The sequence below is a fragment of the Grampus griseus genome (assembly GCF_964374135.1).
Source record: "Grampus griseus genome assembly, chromosome: 9".
Taxonomy (NCBI): domain Eukaryota; kingdom Metazoa; phylum Chordata; class Mammalia; order Artiodactyla; family Delphinidae; genus Grampus; species Grampus griseus.
Window position 1 is genome coordinate 34,806,074 of NC_139003.1, and position 21,950 is coordinate 34,828,023.

The following is a 21,950-nucleotide window of genomic DNA, read 5'->3' on the forward strand; positions in this document are numbered from 1 at the left end:
ACATCTTATAAATAATTCTTTTCAAATACATCTCTGAAGTTCAGGGGATCTGTTTGAGAAACGGATTGTACATGCTTTACATGACTATATGCCATTTTCTTCAAGATAAGAGCAACATTAATTTAAACAGAAAAAAAAATGGCTTCCAAAATATTCTTTCCCTTCAATTGCCTATGAAGAAGTATGTCACCTGATGCTGGCAGATGAGGATGAAGAAAAAACGTTCAAGTTATATTTTACTGTCAGAATCCAACAAACACTTTTTCATCTAAATTATTTTGTCAACAGCCTTGTAGTACCCTTGCTAACCTTATTTGGCACCAGTGCATAATTAGATACACAGGGGTGTGACTCCAATTGAAGGTGTTGGCATTGAAGCACTCTGTGAAAATATTAACTATGAGGTTAACTCCAATTTTCTCTTCTTTAATTAAATGCACATGGTACTAATGAGGTAACCTACTGTTCCTTGATAGCACTAATTAGCTAAGAGGAGAGTACACTCTTACACTGCAATTTAAACCTAAAAATAAGGTTGAAATATGCTAATTGCAGGCAATTTAAAACAGTACAAGTTGAAGAACTAGTCATAATAAGAGAAACTGACTGCTTTACAGCTAGGCAGCTGTAACTTTGGTTAAAATCAAAACAAGCCACACGATTTTTGGACTGCTATTTAAGGAGGTCATAAGCATCCTAAAAAAAAAAAAGAAATGAAATGCTACTCCGTACCACAGCAATGAACCAGATTAACAAAAAATCCTCAGATCGACACTCATCTACCTAAAACCAAGAATCAGTGAGCATCATGAGAACTCCAAAGGTGCCACGACACTATATTTAGTACAGAAAATGAAACTTCATAAATAAGCAACATCACCTTAAGCTCTTTCAAGAGCACCCAAATTAAATATTGTACTTTGTGTCTAACATAGACAAAACATGTCAGGTGCTGAAGATCTGCCATCCCAATCACAGAGTCTGAAGGGAGGGTATAGAGATGATTAAGAAACAGGACATTTCCAGACCAGGTACAAGTGCACTGATAAAAATACACAAAAGATGTTATGACATAAAATGCTGTAGGCATCATTTAAAGGATACAGGTGCCAAAATTATCAGAAGGATTTCATTATAAGAAGGAGATTTTTGCTACTTTTCCTCTACAGATTAGAGCTCTGTGATGGGTGTAGCCTGAAGCTTCACTGTGAGAGAATATTCTCCATTCTCAGCTCACGTGACTCAGAAACATAATTTCAGTAAATCTAAGTATAATCCAAACATATCTTCTTTAATTGTGTCTCAGACATTTCCCCAATATGATTTTAACTGATAACCATTGAGATAACTTTGACATAAAACAAGATTCTGAAGGACCTTCTGAAGCCATGACATATTTTTGTTCATCAGAAACTTTGTTTGACCAAAGCAATCATTGCCTGACAATGCCAAATCATTCCTGTTATCATAGATAAAAATGCAGCACATTAAAATGATACTGTCATTAACCTATCCTTAGGGACAAAAGAGATAGGACTGTCCCACACTAAGGACACACAGTGACATTTCTGCCCTGTCATTTTGCATGCAAAATTATAAGATATATACAGTTTAAATAATCAAAAGAGTTGAGCAAGGAATAGAAATAGAGTTAAAAAGCAAAATTTATGAACAGAGAAAGTCAACTTAATCTTATGTTTACTGAAGAACAATACCCTGGAAAAAAGCAAACCATTTGAAAGGCACAGGCTTTTAAGTAACTCCCAACTAATAACTCCAGGAGTTAAAAGTATGTGAGAATAAACTCTGCACTGCCATTAGCCCGTCATCATGTCTTGCCAAAAAGCCTGGTTGAAGAAACTGCTTTGAAAACCTACCCAGCTTCTTCTCCTGGCTGTCCTAGAGCTTTCTACAACAGAAGGAGACAGAATGTTGGCAAGAGACGCACTAATCAACCTCCGACCAACCATGCTTGAACAGATCCATGAAGCTGCAGGTCTGTGAAGGAGTAGCAAGGCGAATGAAATCAGACAGTCATTTAGAAATGGGTCTCCTGGAGGAAACCTGACATAATCTAGCAAATCACAGGGCAACACAATGTGAATCGATGTTTTAAGTGTTTGCATCTGTTTCAAATAAGCACCAAAGAACCTTTTAACAGTGAAAAGGCCAGGACAGTGTACTGGAATGGGCTTTCAACATTAACTTCAGAGGGAAACTATTCTTCTGTTAAATATGGATCATTGCAATTTTCTGTTAAAACAATAAAGACTTCAGTGTTCAGTGTTGGAAATAAGAATACTAGCTCTGGAGACAGTCTGCCAGGGTTCAGATCCTGACTCAACACTTGCTAGTAGTGTGACCTTGAGCAAGTTACTTCGCTCTTCTGGCCTCTCTCTCTAGAAAGGGGGTAGTAAGTAACAACGTCCTAGGGTTGTTAAATACACTGATTTATAAAGTACTTAGAATAGTGCTGGTACCCATATACCTAATGTTTCTTAGCTATGTAGTTAATATTTATTAGCTATCATTATTGCTTCAGAACATTCAATTTCTTTCAAATAAAAAATTATTAAAGTCCTACTGTGTATAAAACACACTGTAAAGGATGCAAAAATTCCCAAGACATTCTATCCGCATTCAATAGCTTTCCGTCTCCTATTGGACTTCATGATACAAATCAAAGCCTCTTCCATATGAATAAAAAATATTTTTTCTCTTTAGAAACCTGGTGTGGCAAAGCAAAAAGTTAATATGAGGGTGTCTGCATTCAGTGACAAGGTGAAGTGACTTCTAAGAAATAATATAATTTTTGCAAAGTTGATGAAGGTATATTTTCATAGAAAAATAGGAAAGTATTATATATTGATCTTTCCTAATGAATGAAAATATTTTTAAATTGTAATTTTTCTTGAAGCTGGCTGAAAATGGGATCAAATTTTTCTTTAATATGTTTAAAACTTTAGTGTCTTATAAAATTTGGGGTAAAATGATATCTGAATGGAATAGTGATCTACATTTTAAAGGTGCAAAAATTTTAAAATAGTGTTCGGCCAGTCAAGAAATGTGGATACTCTTTTTTTCTTTTTTTTTTTTGTGGTGCGCGGGCCTCTCACTGCTGTGGTCTCTCCCACTGCGGAGCACAGGCTCCGGACGCGCAGGCTCAGCGGCCATGGCTCACGGGCCCAGCCGCTCCCCGGCACGTGGGATCCTCTCGGACTGGGGCACGAACCCACGTCCCCTGCATCGGCAGGCGGACTCTCAACCACTGCGCCACCAGGGAAGCCCTTTTTTTTTTTTTTTTTTAAGAAATGTGGATACTCTTGACCTAGTATGAAACAGGAATAAAATTAAACGGTTAACTGGCCTTCCCTCCACTCTAACCGTTCTGTTTGTTGGCTTGGTTGGCTATCTTTAGGCCGTTCATCACATCTGATGGAGACTGTCCCAGGGACAGTGGGGCCAGAGTTGTGCCAGGGTGATATGTGTTGGCTTTGCAAATTCAAATTACTTCGTCTATCCCCAGCCCACCTCCGAAAAACAGACTAAAAGCTGCCTAGCCCTGACAGAGGAGGTGAAGAAAAGAGAACTGCTGTCTGGCAAACATTATTTCATAAGACCAGTGGATCTGAGTAGGTGGTATATTGTTTGGAGTCAGTCAACGAGGTGCAGGGACCATGTACCCCACAGGACCAAACCAGTATGAGCACATGCCCGAAGACTCTTCATTCTTCATTCTGAACAAGGAGCAAGTCCTGCCTTACTTCCTTCTGTGGCACTGACTACAAAACCCATATGGTATTGGGGAGAATAGGATGCAGCCATTAAAGAATCACTTCGCAGAGAAAGAAAACAGAGCCCAGGGAGCTGAAATTATTTACAAAAGCTCATGCTTTTATTTATTTTTTAAGGCTGCTGTGCATCACAATAGCCTACTGGAACAGGTTCTCAAACGTTAGCATGTAAAGGAATGTCTGGATGAACTGTTATAATTGAAAATTCTACACTTCTAGGGACTCAGATTCAAAAGATCTGAGATAGGGCCCATGAATATGCATTTTAACAAGCATCTTGGTGACTGTGATTTAGAGCTTCCATGATTACACTTTGAGAAATATTGTCTTCTGTGTTCAGGATATTTGTGGGACAGGTAATTTCTCATTCTTTTATTCCATTATTCAGTCAGTGAACATTTTTCAGTACCTACTGTGTGCTATAAATTATGTTAGCCACGTGGATATAAAAATGAATGAAAATTGTCCTTGGTTTCAGAGGAGAGCGGGAGGAAAAGCCTTGTAAACTAGGATACAACTGAGTAAGTGTTATTTGTATCTTGAACCCTTTGACACTCCATTCAAGTCAAGAATGGCCTCCTCAGAAAAAAATTTAATTGCATAAAATAAAATGTAAGAAGTTAGAAAGGAAATCAGTTATGTTGAAATTCAGATTTCAAAATATTTAAAAAGCCACATTTGTGAAATATTACTAAATGTGCTTCTCTGTAAATACATTAAATAATAAGATACAATGTCAGGTTTAATAACCACTCTAATTTTTAAGTAGTAATAAGCATAACTAATGTTTCTAGATATTTTTGCCAACAGATGAAAACATCTGTAATTTTTTTTGAGGACGATGTCACAGATACTGCCAATACTATTGTGGTTTGTTACCTACATTCATAATAGAAGAAAATATGAAGTTTTAATTAGAAGTGAAAGTGAGAATACTTTCTCCTCCATTCATATTCATAGACCTCCTGAATTCTACCCATGGATCCTAGGTTGAGACAACATTAGAGAGAAACGTACTGTTGAAGAGGTAAAAAGTACAGTTCCATTGTACTGGAAGAATGTATTAAGAATGAGGAATTTATTACTCTAAAAAGAAAGACGTGGAAAGGAAGAAAGGGAGAATCCAAAAGATTTAGAACTGTACTTGAGAAATGTGATCATGTGGCTATGGCTGGAGTGTGGTATGGATGAGGACGGAGGTGAGAGAGAAGACTGGAAAGCTGGGACTATGAAAAGTTCTGTCCATCAGACAAAGGGAATTTCTGTCATGTCCTGAGGTAAAGGGCAGGAGCAAATTTTCTTTTCTTTTCTTTTTTAAATTTCACTTCCACCCATTTTTTATTTATTTATTTTGGGCTGTGTTGGGTCTTCATTTCTGTGCGAGGGCTTTCTCTAGTGTGGCAAGCGGGGGCCACTCTTCATCGCAGTACGCGGGCCTCTCACTATCGCGGCCTCTCTTGTTGCGGAGCACAGGCTCCAGACGCGCAGGCTCAGTAGTTGTGGCTCACGGGCTTAGTTGCCCTGTGGCATGTGGGATCCTCCCAGACCAGGGCTCGAATCCGTGTCCCCTGCATCAGCAGGCAGATTCTCAACCACTGCGCCACCAGGGAAGCCCGAGCAAATTTTCTTTTAAGGAGACAAGAGAAAAGCATGAGGGTGTGGGCCTAGACTGGAATTGGGAAAAACTGGTAGCTGGTAGCCTAAGATGCCCAAAGGTTCACCAGAGAGTTATTTATGGTCTGGGCTGAATGAAGAGCACTGAAAGTAAGAACAGGATACTGAATTTGACGAAAGGCTAACTTCCAAGGATTTGAAGACTACCTGAGTGATAGAGTGAGAGAGTGAAGGATAAGGGACACTGGGAGTAGGCTGTGATGTCACCAGCAAGATATGAGGATGCAAGAAAAAATGGTTTTTAAGGAATACAGGAGAATGTGCTTTAACTGAAAATACTAGAAATACTATACTAGATCTTACTGCAGGACATCCAGGTAGTTATTTCTAGCAAACATTTGAGTATAGCATAAGCCTCAAGTTCAGGAGACAAGGCAAGATATATAGAGATCTGAGACCTTCTGTGGTGGTGACCCCACAGGAAGTGGATAAGTTCTGTCACTGAGATCGTCTAAAGGAATGGTTCTCAACCTGTGCCATGTGCTAGCATCACCTGGGGAGCTTTGAGTCAATACTGATGCTGGGCTCCACCACCTTCAGCTTCTGATTGTATTAGGCTAGGATGGCGCTCAGGCACCTCAGGTAATGATGATGTGCAGCCAGAGTTTAGCTCCACTGATATAACAATTGAACATAAAAAGTTATGGACAGAGATGAGGAAAGCCACCAAATTAAGAGGACTGGTGTCAAATGTCTCAAGTGTTCTGACAGGGTCTAGTAGGATGGGACTTTGACTTGAATACAACTCTCAGAGGTTGTCAGTGATACTCAAAAGAATAATTTCAGAATGGGAGTGGTGATAGAGACATAATATAATAAGTCAAAGAAGGAACAGAGATTGAAGGGTAACCAATTCTTTCCAAAAGTTTAATGATGAAGGAAAGGAGTGGGTTAGGAAGAGTGCCTGATATAAAACAAAGGTTCAAATAAGATTTTGTTTTGTGGGTGTTTGGTTTTTAAAGACAGGAAGACTCACAGAAAATGGGAGACTGAAGATACAGGAGAGCAGCTGTGAGGCTGACATGACAAGGTCGTCGTAGGAAAGGCTGGGCAGGGCAGGTATCAAGTTGGCCTTGGAGAAAAGATCTCACTGTGATACAAAAGGGCATAAAGAGAGGTGCCAATATGAGTTTGTTTTAGGAGTGGAGATGAGAGAGGCAGAGGGAGATCTTACTTGGTGGCCTCTGAATTTTATCTCTGAAGGAGGAGACAAAGTCACTGGGACTAGGGGCTCCATGTGAGATGTAGGAGCTGAAAGGGGACAGTTAAGGCAGGAAGCTGGCGTAGGGAGAGGGGAGTGAGGAGTTTAGAAACGATTGCTAAACAGTGATGAAGGCTAAGGTGAAGTTGTGGACTCAATACTGCCTGATACTGTGATTTTCTGTAGGAATATCCAGTAGCTTGCTTGGGAGTAGGAGTAAGGAAAGCCACAGTTTGGAGAATGGAGAGCAAGGTCAGAGTGAACGATACAAAACAGCGAGAGTTTCTTTAATGTCATCATTAATCATGGGATACAGTTGGATCAGGAAGCCATGTAGGTGGGCATGGGCGTGGTGATGTGGAGAGGATGACAAGGAAGAGCAGTGCTTATGATCAGAATGGGGATTCCTTAGGTCTACTAACTCAGACTGATTTTAAAAAATTGGTCCAAGGACATACAGAATATTGTTGAAGGTACTGATTATTAAAAGTTTATAATTTTCTGCTTGTTTTCTTCATGGATCAGTGTAAATTTTTTTTTTTTTTTTTTGCGGTACGCGAGCCTCTCACTGTTGTGGCCTCTCCCGTTGTGGAGCACAGGCTCCGGACGCGCAGGCTCAGCGGCCATGGCTCACGGGCCCAGCCGCTCTGTGGCATGTGGGATCTTCCCGGACCTGGCCACGAACCCGCGTCCCCTGCATCAACAGGCGGACTCTCAACCACTGCGCCACCAGGGAAGCCCCAGTGTAAATTTTTTAAAATAGTATATTTTCTTTTCCTTGATAAACATGCCAAATTATACCATTCACTGGTAACAAACTCAACATGAAAGTCCAAATTTATGAAATTAAATTAGGGATTCCTATTTCCTTAATTATTCAAAATAAAAATGTAGTTAAGGTTGTATTTATGTAAACAGAAAGAGAACTCGTCTAAAATAAATTTGATTTTTATATAATCCTTAGGAACATATGTATTAGTGAATCTGCATGTACAAATGTGTTACTAGGTGCTACTTCCCTACAGTTCCCTATTGCTATGTGTTTCCTTACTGTTGAAAGAGTAGAGTTCTTTGAGAAAAAAACTATTGTCGAGACCATGCTACAATCTTGTAGCAAACCAGCTCAGTGACTACAGAGGAAATCTGTTGATCTTCCCTACCTGGAATCTATTCTTCTTTTTGCTAACAACACCAAAGTTTTTCTTGGGGGACCATCCCCATTCTGCACCCCAGCTCCCAATGTCACATGCAAATTGGTAGGATTGGCTCAAGGGTAGGTGGCTGCTACAAATAGGCCAATCAGATTCCCTCTCTCAGTAACTGATTCTTGAGAATAATGAACAGGAATTCATCCAACCTAATGCTGGGACCCCACAGAGCCTGTCCAACAATCTTGCTTTTGCTTCTTATCTTTCTGTGACCAGATTTTTGTTTCATTTTCCCTTGGATTTTGTGACCAATTCTGTATCTTTGAACAGATCCCACTTTTTTGTTTAAGTTGTATGTGTATTTCTGTGACTTGAAGTCGGAGAAATAAACTAACAAGAATACTTCAAAATGTTTCAATCAATGATCTCACTGCCAAAATTAGGATTAAACTTTGATAGCCTTTAAATTAAGTTTTGGAGCAAATTTTAGGTTATAATCCAAAGACAAAAGAGACAAAAGATAAGGCTGGAAGTCATGATCTTGGCCACCTCATGTTTTACTAGTTGCAAAATTAAGTGAAGTAATCACAAATTGCTGTCATAATGTCAGCTTTATAAATCTTTTCCTCTCTTAAAATGTCAGCTTGTATAATCAGACTTTCTATTCTGCAAAACACAGTTTAATATATAAAAATGGCAAAATAAAACATTAGGTTAAATTTTAAAATATCTGCACAGGTACATTTATTAATGTATTGATTCTTGATGGGCATTAGGATTTTTATTTTTATCATAATTTAAGATTACATACTCATTTGTTTTCCCTTGTTCAACAGATTCTAAATTATTTCTTTTCCTTTTTTAAAAAAAGAAAGGGTAGGTAAACACTAGCAAAGAAAGTTTAGTGATGGCTATTGTCTCAATCCACATACCACATATTTGGAGGATTTGAGATTGTAAAGTACTTAATATTAATCAATTAAATCCACTGACATTTCTAAAATAAATTTGATCCCCATTTCACAGCTTAAAAGAACTGAAGAATTAACAAAGATTACACAATATAACAGTGTCGAACTCAGATTTTTCACCCTGGTTTTCGTCAATCCCCTTCTTATTCACCTCAGAAAGCTGCCATCATAACTGGCACTAATTGGCACCCTTGTTAGGAACCTCAGCAGAGGAGCAAGGAATAGAAAAGATATGGACACCTCTCATCCACAGAGCCCAGCTGTCTGCAGAGGTGAGGCTGAGCTCAAGGATGGGGCAGATGACCCGGCGCCGTCTGTGAGAAGAGTAAGACCTACACCTGTCCACTGACTACTTAGACAACTTGAATCTCCAGGGACGTTAATCAAGTGTCTTTCATGCACCTAAAGTCATTGGAAAACAAAAGATGCCTGTAGTGCTCCTACAAGTGATGTACTTATTACATTCTAAGAGGAGATGAAGACAGCAGTCAACAGACACTTCTGGCATGAGATACTCATGCAGAATACTGGTAGAATATTCTATTTTTGTTCTATGCTTGTTTGCTTTGTTCAAGAGAATATGTTAAGCTCTTCTTAAAAAAATAAAATAAAACAGGGAGCTGGATTTCTCATGATCATCGTGGAGAATGGAAGACAGCATTTTAAGTTATACAGTAATTACTTAATAGATAAAGAAGATGGATTCTATGCATAGGATTTTCCCCCTGGGTATATTGGGGCTAGGCAGAAGTAGCTTATGCTCACATAAGAGTAATAGTCCTTAGGTTTCTGCTCTTTTTCTGCTGTAATCAAAAGAAAATACAGATGTCTCTTGTTGCCTTAAGGAGGTTAGGTGAGGTAGTAGAAGGTAAGAAACAGGCCTGGGTAAAACAACTTTCCTTATTGAATGAGAAAGCATTAAGAAGTGGATGGTGTACAGGACATGTAGGTGCTTGAAGCTACCTGTTGATGATGGGGGGCTACTGACTGACTGTAGTTCGTTCAGTATTTTATTCACCAAAGATTTAAAGACCATCTAGTTGCCACTTACAGTAAAGGGTCTGACTCCATTTCTTATCTGACTGTTGACTTTTTAGGCCTCAACCTCCCTTTCCCCTATGGCTCCACATCTGGACAGAAAACTTGTGCATGCACCTCCACCTTTGCCACTGAGGGAAATTTAAAACACTTGTTCAAGTGATCTTTTCCCCAGCTCGCCCCATAGCCATTATACAGACCCAGCCTACACCCTCTACTATCCCAAGCCAGCCTGGACCTGCTTCTGCCCCATTGGTTCTCCCCCAGCGTCTCCCATGTGAGTAATCAAATTTCTCTCAAATTCTCTTGGTGTGTTGAGTGTCATCAGCTTCGACATCTAAACTAAATTTTGGGTGGGGTTCTCTCTCACTTCTGCAGGATACTACGGAAAACTACTTACTAGGTTAAGAATGGGGATGCAGGGTTAAGTAGGAGTCCCTAACCCAAAGAGGTTAGAGACGAATTGGGAAGACAAACTACTAGTGAAGGGTATCATAATAAGTGCTATGACAGATAGATGCACAGGGTTCTATGGGAGTACAGAGGAAGGGTACTTAGTACTTACATGGCAGACAGTGGATAGCAAAGCATTTTAGACTAGGTGATAATAAATGGACATTAGTATACAAATGGGTGTGAGGTGGGTGTAGGTGGAAAGCATTCAAGACCAAAGAAGCAGCCGTTATGAAGGCTTGAAGATACAGGGGCCCCTGCATCATTCAGAGAAACACTGATAATCCAGCAACGTCAGAGAAAATAGTGCTAGGCAAGAGAGGGTGGCAGGGATGGAGACAGAGAGTCAGAAGCCAGATCTCCAAGTGCATCATGGAAAGCAAAGTGGCCCTTAGGTGCTTCAAATTTCTCATAATTACATGTGCACACCACCTGATTTTCGCTTGCAGGATTAAATGAAGGGTCAAATACATGAACACATTTCTTAGGTATTTAGAGTCATATTACTACAGTCTTGAAGTAGTAACTGTGACCAATGCAGAAGAGCACAAGATATTCTTTTAAATCTCAATGATGGCAAGAAATAACTTTTTTTCCAGGAACTCCCCTTCCTCTTCCTTCCAGTCAGTTGCTTTCCTAGGACTCTGCATATGTTTTATTCCTTAATATTCTTTCCCTAATTTTTTAAGTACATGAGTAAATTATAGTATGTTTAAAGTCAGTTCAGTAACAAAATTCCACTTGGAAAATTCTGCTTCCAAGAATACAATGTACTAAAATGTAACTTATCTGAATTGCATTCCCATAAAGGTACCAACATAAACTAACTTACATTCTGTATTACCAAGCAAAAATTAAGGAAATTTTACATAGCAGTATAGTTTCATCTTCAAGAGAGTTTTGTGGTAAGCTAAATGGAAAAATTTGGAAAACAGAAAATCTCATTTCAATTTTATAGTGCAGCACTAAGAGAAATGAAATAAACATTTTAAAATTTGGGATTCAGGAGAAAAAAGGAATGCTTCACATTAGATTTAACTGGATACTGCCCCTTTCTTTGCTATTTGGGGCATTCAGAATACAATTTCACAGATGATATATTTTTCTTAATGTGATTTTCAGAGTACATCTAATGGAAAATGCCTGGTTAGGATTAAGAGACATAGTACAGATGTTAAACTACATTTGCATGCAATTATTTCTAAAACAAATGCCAGGGTACAGAGCCTACTGAAATGCCTTTCAGGATGGCTGGCACATGTATTAAACCAGCTTCCAATCTCTGAGTAAGTCTATATTCTGAATATTTCAAATCAGACACTGAGCACAGAATAAATCTTTGTTTTTTACCTTGAGGCATTGTCCAGGAACGTATGGACATAGGGTTAGAGCCCAAGGATTCAGGGTAGGGACTTGGCATTTCTTAAAGCAAAAGCTTTTCTTGCTCAATGTAAAAACTGCATTTCATGTATTAATTTCAATTGCTGAAAAAGTAAAATGACTACAAAACAAGTTAAAATAATAATAGGGGGAATAAAACAGAAAGTAATAGATTAGATATACTGTATAGCTTTCAACCTGGTTTAGGGTTTTTCTTCAAAAGGCAATACAAAATATCTATAAAGTTATTAATTTTTTTTTGTTAGTAGACATCTCACTTTAGCTGATGGTCTTGCAGCAATATACTTTTAAGCATCAAAGTAGAAGTAAGAAACTCCTATTCAAAGTACTTCTGAAATGCCTCTGCTACCAACTTTATCGGAAATATCAAAAGCAGTGAGGGTACAACAAGGAAGCATTCATTGCTTTGCTTATGTAGGGCACTATACCTTCATAGAGGCACTAACCCTAGATGTCCTTGGAGTCTGTGGCTTGGGCAAGACCTATAACTACCTTTTGGTGATCCTTCCCGTGAGAATGCATTTTTGGACTAGGACTTGAATCAATGAACAAAGCCTGAGGAGCCATTGCTACGTCTGTTATGTATCAAAACAAAACACTGTATCATACTTTCATTTGTTCAAGTTCAGAAAGTACCAGCATCTCTTTTACTGTATGCTTTTCTCCTTAGGGGGGAACAATTCAGATCATGGTCACCCCTAGGAATTTATGAGGGGCCTGAAGGATGTGGCAGTTCCTTTTCTGATCCCTGCAGGGGAAGCAGCAGCAGCCCTTGGATCAGCTACTTTTTATCCACTGTTGGTCTCAGTGGCAGCTCCTTTTCTTGCCAATAATGATAAATGATAGACTCTTTAATGAGGAATAGAGACTGCAAGCTGCACTTACAGAAGCTCATCTTGTTGGCATCTCTGATTATCATTCTCTCCCCATCAACCCTTTCCCCCCTCTTGATCATGATGTGCGGTAGAGAGGCAACCTGAAGGAAGAGGACCAATTATTAAAAAAACAGCACTCTTTCCAACAGAAAATCTCTTACCATTTGATATTAAAACTCTCATGACGCCAAGAAAACCTCCAGTAGAGGTTCGGGACTGCCACTCGCTTTTTCTTTTCCGTATCAAAAGATAATTCCCCATATTCATGGGTGAATATCTAACTTCATTACCAAGTCCCACTGCCTTCTTAATAGTGCTTCCCAACAGCTGGGGATGATGAGGTATAGGAGAGAAAGGAATAAAGGAAGTCAGAGTCACTCCAGTAGAATCTTCTAGTGGTAGTGGTGATGGAGACTGCTTTCATGGGGGAGGCCCCATGCGTCCCTCCAATCCCTTCCCTTCATCACCACTGCTTTGTCTTAACCACAGATTGATCTGGATTCAAAACAACAAAGACATTCAAGAAAAGGTAGTTTTCATATTTGTCATCCCCCTTATTTTGATCATGTTTTCTAAAAACATAAAATCTGAGATATTTTAAACAGCAATTAAGGGATGCATGTTATCAGTGATTAATGGCAAGGTAAGAGGCGCAGGAATTGGAATCAGACTGATTTGAATTCACATCCCAGCTCAAACCACCAGCTACATGACCTTAGATAATGTAATTTAACCTTTCTGAGGCTCAGTTTCTTATTCTGTGAAATGAGAAAGCAGAAATACATTACCAGATATAAAAAGTAAGCCTGAATATATGTCAAGTGAAAATAAAATCATAAATGCTTTAGGACTTTTCTTTTGTTAGAGAAAAAGAGGCATTGAAAAAGGATGGGAACCTAAGAAATGTGATTTCTCTAACATCTCTGGTTGACACCTCAGCCTTCCTTTTCACTGGCCTAGTCACCCACATTATATTCCGATATAATGGCCAACAAACTTGTCACTAAGAGGCACAGGAGACCAGCTAGGGACTAAGATAAAGCCCTTTTTTGGGCAGAGCTGTAGGTGTATCATGACATTGGGCACGTATAAAATCCTCACACAGATACATGAATGAACTAGCAGTAAAAGCCTGCTCTGTATTCATAAAACATGGTTAAAAATACCAACATTAGTGTTTAAACATTTCAAATATTAAAATACAACGGAAGGCAACTAGATTCTATGAGGTAAGATTATTATTAAATTAAATATAATGCAATTTCTCCAAAGAATATATTTCTTGAGCCTTTAGATCCATAGAGATGGAAAGCTGAGATGAGTTCTGAATTAGAAAAGATAGAAGGAGATAAAAAGCTATCAGAGTAATCACTATGTACCACAATAAAAAAGAAAATAGTAGTCTCGTGCCAAAATGAACTCAAACTTACACAAACCTCCATGACTATATATGTACTAAAAATAATATAGAATTGTCATTTTTTATGTGTGGAAGAGTTTACTGGGAAAGAAAATGTCAGATTTTAGAATTGTGTTATTGTCTATTAGAAATTATTCATTTCTAAGCCAGGACCAAGTTTCCATTACCCAATAGCTGCTCTCAAGAATGAAGCTAATTTACATTTAAAATAGTACAGTCTACTCTTTAAAAGCACAATGGTAAACACACCAATTTGACAATTACATTAATATGAGTATTTGCATAATCTGTCTCCCACACCTGTTCTTAATTTGAAGCAGCTGCAGGACAAATCACATCATACTAATCTCAATGGGTACCTGCATGTTCCAAACAATAATGCATGCATGTTATTTTTTGAAGATATTTTATTTTTAAAATGTTTCCTGACTTAAAAAAATGGTAAAAGTTTTGTGGAAGCCATAATATTTATTTGGTTACTATTAATTAGTGGAATAAGTATAATACCAAATAATTCTATCCCTTACATTTTTGGCCTCTTCTGTTACTGACTTATGATAGTACTGTCTGGAGTTATTTTTCTTAAATAATATGTATTTACATGGAAAAGGATTAAAAAGAACAATAAAAATATAACTAGAAAACTTCAGTAAGGAATATAATCCTTATATATAACTAAGAGCAAATGCATTAATGGAGAATCACGCAAAGTCTGCAGATCATCTGGAGATGTATGTGCAGCTCAGATAATTGTGGCATCTTTTGGAACACCTTTTCAAAACTGGGTTCCATTTATGTTTTAACAATAATACATCAGAGTTTAACAAGCAGAAATCTACTTTCATCCTTTAAAGGGTCCAGCTGTGTTTGTGGGTATTCACATGCTCAGTGCCATCAGAAAGGAAGTCAGTTTATTACTAATACATATTCTTGTACTTGGTGTATTTAAATCATTCACTAGATTCCAACTGGTGGAATATAAGACACCCATGTAATCTGTCAACAAAATTGTCTCTCTCTAATCTTCTATTATGAATGGAAAATGAAGTTAGAGCTTTCTAAAGATGTTATTTATTTCCTGAAAAATGAATGAGAGCATGCACAGTAATGAACGGGAGCAATCAACAAAACTGATCTGTGTATTTATATGCTGTTGACCTCTGAAGAGGTAAACACTGACTGGCTGAATTCTTAGTTCACTATTTCATTTAGGATTTTACTTTTATAAGTGTTTTCATTCTATTAGAAGGAAAAATACTAAAGAAATTAATTGTAGCTTACATTTCTATTACATTTTCATGCACATTATTTAGTAATTCTCACCATATAAGAGAAAACAGAGAGTCAGAGGAGTTGACATGATTTGTCCAAGTTCTCACAACACTGTAACAGTGTTATGGTCCAGGCATCCTGAACCCAGCTCTATATTCCTTCCCATAACTCATGGAGATTGATTTGAACGAATAATAGCTATTATGATAAATAAATTGTAGCAAACATTATTATTATTATTTTTTTTTCCAGTACGCGGGCCCCTCACTGTTGTGGCCTCTCCCATTGCAGAGCACAGGCTCCAGAGGCGCAGGCTCAGCGGCCATAGCTCACAGGGCCCAGCCGCCCCGCGGCATGTGGGATCCTCCCAGACCGGGGCACGAACCCGTGTCCCCTACATCGGCAGGCGGACTCTCAACCACTGCGCCACCAGGGAAGCCTGCAAGCATTTTTACTAATGAAACAGTTTAAAGTTTTTTTTTATTTCACAGTATCTGAAGTATTTCAACTCATGGCTTCAAGTGTACTAGAAAACACTGTTTCAAAAGTGACTATAATAACAGAATTGTTTTCTATTTAGATAAATAGATTGCAAATTCTTACTAAGAACCAAGACTAGTTACTCTAGGAGTATACAGATAATTTTTATTACTATATAATTTAGGCAATAAAGCCAAGTTATAGTGATTGTGAGAGAAGCAATTTCCACAGTTGTGACCTCTACATAATTATATTTCTAAATATTCCTTATTTTATTTTTCTTCATTAGAAACCTTACATATACAATTGAGCACACAGAAAAGTACTCTAAATAGATAAGCTGGCATGTCATGGGGGGGCACGTAGAACATAATGGGATGAAAACTATATTTGTGTGTGATTAATATGCACATTGTATAATATTCTAACAACAAATTTCACTTTTTCTCTGAGTTATCAGAATATTTTAACTTCAGTAAATGAGTCATAAATTTCCAAATTTTAAAATAATCTTGTTTCTTTTTGTCTGTGCTATTAAGGCGAAAACTAACTCGTTATCAAAGTTAAAAGCTTTCTGACATGTAATAAAGAAGGCTGATTTTTCTGTAAATATAAGCTGCTATAAAGGTATACACTTTTGCTAAAAGCAAAGCATTAGGATAATAAATTTTTAGAGCTAGAGACGAGTCAAATCCCCTCAGTTGACAGAAGCGGAAAATGAGGCTCCACTGCCCTGCCTTCCCCAGAGTCATACAGTACTGAGTGCTGGAGTCGGTCCTGGAACCCAGAGTCCCCCATATAGCAGAGTCTGGCCTCTTACCGCTACAGCAAAGCATGAACCGAGCAACAACAGGTCATTTACAAACAGGCTCGTGCTTTTCCATGGTCCTAAATGAAGCTGTACGCCAACAACTGGATGCAAATGATTCTTATGTTTAAAAAGAAACTACAAAATATAAAACTGCATTCATTTCTAGACTGGCATGATGATGTCATGTGGACACACACACAAATGCTGGTAAGCATGTAGATAAGTGTTAATAATATCACTGGGAGGTTGGAATTTGGGTGAATTTGAGTCCTTCATATTCTTCTGTGTTTCTGAATTATTTTTGTAAGCACACATTGCTTTAATAATCACTCAAAATGAGGCTATTTGCAAACTGAAACCAGGACTTAGAACGGTGGCTATAAATGTTTTTCATCAAACATGTTAACTCTTAAAAACCTTCACTGACATGAGGATTCGGCACATAAGTACTCTGATTAGTCTTATTAAAACAGAATTTATATTCTTCCCTTAGTCTCAGTAATGCAAAAAAATAAATGCCTACTACCCTCGGCATGATAATTTCTTTTGAATGTGAAGAAATTATTAAAATACTTTTTTCTCCCTTTTCTTCTTTTCGATCTGGGTAAACTCCCTTTGTGATCGGCTCTCCCATTTTCCCTTTAACCATCTCTATCATATTACTTGTTATCCTTAGACTCGTTTCCATGCTTCAGTATCCCTTAGACTCTGGAACTCAGTCCTAAACAAATTTTAAAGAACCACAAACAAAGCCTCAGGAGGCACAAAAAATGAAGAAAACCCTACTCTGCTCAGTTTATAAGTGATGGCTGATTCACTAAACACTTAGAGGGGGAAAAAAAAAGGCAATTTATTCCATAAAAAGCCATAACTGTCAAGGAGGGTTTTTATTTTTAACCTTAAACCACTGAGTTTTGTTTAAAATGGCTTAGAAGAATGGTTATTATCTTGAATTTTTTATCTAGCCAGATTGCCAACTCTCTGAGGATAGGAACATCTTTGAATCCCCTATGGTACCTGATGTCTGCTTAGCAAAGTATCTAATACACTGAGGGCATTTAGTCATGTTTCTCTGATGGATTGATTGACTGAGGATGTAAATTCTAATACATGGAAGTACTGTAAACCAGTTTCGAAATCTTACTGCTATCTTGTTTTTAGCTTGTAGCTTTTCCACTGGAGCATGGTAATTATTTGTTTCATACGAAATTGTATAAAGTAGACTTTTCCATTTATTTCTACATTACTCCTGAACTCTCTTTTTATTAAATAAATATCTCCTTGAATAGAATAGCAAGCAAAAAGGTCGGGGGACGGGGAATAAAATATATTAACTAACCTGTGCTCTAGTCCAGCAGTGCTGGAAATTCTTGAATGGAATGCCAGATACCATAACTGCATCGATTGCTTAAGTACTCCTTTCTGATGTAGTTCTTAAGAAGTAGTCCTCACTCTCAATTAGTCCCAGAACAGATGTTTCTTTTAAAGCAATTTGTATTTGGTATGACACTGTTAATCAATGCTATTTTGACCCTTTAGTGATGGCAAGTTACATCTTAGCACTGAATAACCCATTTAACAGTCCTTCATCAGAAACTTGATATCTCATGCACACTGCTTCCAACAAGTTCTGGTGTCCTCAAAGTCTCAGGAATCACGGACCAGAAAGTACTGAGTCTTTTTTACTTTATGTATATGCGTCTCTGTATTTCATAGATAGATTTAAATGTTCTAGTGTTTAAAGAAGGGGTTGCAAAGTGAGGCCTGAAAGCCAGAATATGAGAGGAAGAGAGGGGGAAAGGAAAAGAGAGAAAGAGAGAAGGGGAGATGGGGGGGGGAGACACAGAGATTTAGAGAGGGAGAGAAATGAATATTTCTTCAGAGGGTAAATGAGCTGTGAAGTACAATCTATTTCCTCCTCCTACCTTGCACCTAGTCCACCACATACCTGCCTGAACTGACAAGGCATTAGAGTCTCATCTTCCTTGTCTAATGATATGCAAAATGCCTATTGCAAATGAATATTAGAAATAAAATTAAAAAAAACCACATACAGGTAGAGCTGATAAAAAAATAGCTAGACATCTTTAAACGTTCACAATTTTACTACAGAGAACAAAAATAACAGGATTATTTGGCTTACTTTCTTTGCTTCTTAAATTTATGATGTATTTCTCTGAAGAAAAGTTCATACTATAATAGTATAAAAGTTATACTATTTAATAGTATAAAAGTTATACTATTTAATATACTATTATTAAATAGTATATTATACTATACTATTTAATATACTATTATTAAATAATAGTATAAAAGTTATACTATTTAATATACTATTAAAAGTTATACTATTTAATAGTATAAAAGTTATACTATTTCTTTTGTTTGCAAGATAAAATCCAATTGCACTAATTTCATAAATCACACACTTTAAGAAGAGGATGGACTCTACTTCATTTTAATTTCATTCTGGATAATTACCAGAAAGCATGCAGGACCTATTAGAGAAGGTGAGATTATTAAAAATCATTATGCATTTACAGTATCTCAGATGCAAACCAATGATTAATTCTTATTCTCATGGAGCCCTGGATGAAGTGATGACAAACACTCACAAGAATAATCCTGGTTTGGTTGGGCAGAATCACACACAGCACAGGGACTTCCCATTCTTACTCCCCAGAATGGTGAGCCTTCCACCAGACAGGCAGCCTTCACAGAATGAGGAATGTCTGCCTGTTCTGTCCTCCTGCCTGTCCTGAAGTTGAGAATTCCTGAAGAAATGATTCATTCATTTCAAACATAAAGGATGGTGGAAAAAAAATGTTCTGGTAACAAGACACATCTGACATTCTGCCCTGGCTCCTTGGGAAAGTTACGGAACGCTTCTGGCTCTCTGATCCTCACAGGTAAAACAGGAATAGTACTGACCAATTCTGGGGTTTCCATGGAGATAAAATGACCAATCATGGGCGAGGTACCTGGCACTTGGAACACAGCAGGAACTCATGTGGGTCCGTAGGGATGGAGGTGAGGGAGAGCAAGAAGGGTTTCCTTGGTAGTACCTATTTTTCTAGTGTAGTTTCTTACAATCCAGATTACTGCAGGAAATATAGAAAAAGTATGGAATACAACTCTTATCTTCACTATAGCTGGAAGGAAAGTGAGAACTTTCTTTTAAAGTTTCCAGCAATATGTAAGAGCCAAGTGAAAAAAAAAAATTTCTGACCTTAACTTGTTTAAATTTTACCTTCTACGACTATTTTTTTCACTATCCTTCAAAAACACTTGCTTCTGTACTTGCAAAATATGCATATGCTTCATTTATCTAAACTTTCCAGTGTTTGTTCCACTGCCTACGTATGTTCAGCTGGGGCACCTCACCAGTGCTGCCAGCCTCAGTAGCAATTTCCTGGAGGGAAAGAATTACCTCTGCTTCGCTTACGTTGTATTGTGCTTTACCTAGTACTCAAAATATATGGAGTCTTTAATAACATTTTAGTTATAATTAAAAATATTAAAACTTAGAATAAAGTCCTATAACTAACTGACCTTTAATCACATTAATGTCCAGATTTATGTCTTTCTAAATGTTCCTAGAAGAAATTTTACCAAAAACCAAAATTTCTTGTCACTAAAGTATCTCAAGTCATAAAATCTCTTTTCTTGGGGTTTCCTACACAGCAGAGAAGCTCCCTTACTGCAATCTATTGCAAGTCAGCCCTCAACACAAGAGTTTGTTTTTTAATTTAAACAGAATCTCTTTTCACAGATTTCTTAGGCCCCATGAGGTACTAACAGCTACGTTAAACTGTTGTCGGCAGACGCTGTTCAGATGCCTATCTCAAAATTCATCCTTCTCTTCTTCTCTACCAAAAGGACCCAAACTTTGTTCAAGTTGACGAAAGGCCTGGCTGAATATAATCAGCTTCACAGACTCAGATGAAGCAATGAGTGTTCACGTGATACTGTTCAGGCCAATGAAATGGAAAGAGAAGCTATTCTGTGGGTCTTCTGGGAAAACTTGTTATTCAGCTGACTTGCATTTATTTGTATTTTGCCTTCCCCTTCTTTCTACCTGGAACATGAACATGATACCTGGAGAAGGGGCAGCCCTCTTGTGACCATGAAGACAGAGGCTATACTGGGGCAGAACAAGAGGCTGAAAGAAACATTGGTCTTTTGCGTCATCCTTGAGCAGCTGTACCAGCCAAATCTGGACTTTCTGTCTATGGAGTTCATGTTTCACAGGAAAAATAAATCTATATTCCTGAACAGAGCAGCTGATAAACTCCATAGTAAATTTAGACAGGGTTTTCGTCGAAATATCCAAAATCCCCATGGCTAAAGCAATAGATAAAATTAACTCATAAAAACTATATACCAATAAATCATGTAGAACGTATAGTTCCCTGATATTATTTGAGAAATCCTCATATATCATCTGTGTCCCGTACATTTCCAATATCATTTTATTGAGCAGATTTCTCACTTCCAGTACCCTAGTAAAAGTATCATTGATATTTAGTGGGGTTAGAAGCATGACTAGTACAGAATTATATGAAGCAGTATATCTTGTTCAAAAGAAACAGACTAAATAAGGAGTAAAGGGCTTATTGAAAGCAAAATATTTATATGTATACACAATTCAAAAACCAGAAGACAGAATCAGGAAAGAAAATATTTAGGTAAAGATAAAAGGAGAAAGAGTTCACTGTTATTGTTAAATAAGTATATTACATGTTTTCTACCCGGGAAAGGGAATCAATTGGAGTATTATTCATAAACAGACTGCCTAACTAGAGAATAGACAAGATGTGTTAGTAATGTGAGAGCAGGGTGGGCCTGAATCTGGTCTTCTAATGATATTCATATGATATGATATGATATATTCATATTCATATGATATGATATGATAATGATATTCATGTCTGCTTACAAGTTTCTTTCTACGAAGTACAGAGAAGCTGATAAATATACCTTCATACTTGTCTCATCAGGTTGAAAGAAGTGGTACCTTGAACTTATTCTGACAAAGAAACAGCAATTCAATTGGCCTAGTTCAATTCAATTCTGCAAAGATTTATTTAGCATCTACCATGTGCCAAGCATTATGTTAGAAATAAAATATAATCTCTGACCTCAAAGGGCTTGAGTCTGAGACTGAGCTACAGAAGTAGTCAAATAACTTTAATAAAATATGGTATAATCTACCTTTGTAACTAATACATGTAGAATAATAAAAAAGTATGGTACAGATTCTGAAAATATACGTAAGTGAGGGATTATTTCTCTGTGAAGAGTCAGAAGACTCAAGGGAATAGGATCTTGAGGTGTGTGTAAAGGTTTGGCAACCAGATAAGACAGTGTGGGGCTGACATTCTAAACAGATGGAGAAATAGAAACAAAGGC

The 21,950-nt window shown here is 37.6% G+C and overlaps 1 protein-coding gene across 2 annotated transcripts in view; it reads right to left on the bottom strand.

Annotated features, from left to right (window-relative positions):
* The window catches only part of FOXP2 (forkhead box P2), a 528,540-nt gene that overhangs the window by 116,413 nt on the left and 390,177 nt on the right, over positions 1–21,950 (bottom strand). The gene's annotated exons all lie outside the window — the stretch shown is intronic.